We start from the raw sequence: 358 nt of genomic DNA, 5'->3' as shown, positions 1-358 counted from the left end.
CACCATACACCCTGACCTCTGAGTCCACACTGGCCTGGTACACTCAGGCAACTGCTCTCTCCCCAATTTACATAAAGAGTGACCTATGCCACAGAAAGTTCCTGCTTCTGGCCAGCTCTGGCCGTTAACATTTGGCCATGTGCCTTGTCCTCTGTTGTCTCTCCCTTGGAGACTCCGGTTGTCTCCTTGTTCATGGCCAGGTGCTTTCTCCCTCTGAGACTCACAAAAGCTGGCTTTTGTTTTGTGCCTTCCCTCTGGGGATGCGAACCTTCTAACTTCTACCATGGCCTCGCCCCCTCCCCAGGTGCTGGGGCAGTTCCACCACAGGGAGCCCCTTTTTGCCTGTGCCCTGGCAGGC

Source organism: Microtus ochrogaster, chromosome 10 (assembly GCF_000317375.1).
Source record: "Microtus ochrogaster isolate Prairie Vole_2 chromosome 10, MicOch1.0, whole genome shotgun sequence".
Lineage (NCBI taxonomy): Eukaryota > Metazoa > Chordata > Mammalia > Rodentia > Cricetidae > Microtus > Microtus ochrogaster.
This window is presented reverse-complemented; position numbering follows the sequence as displayed.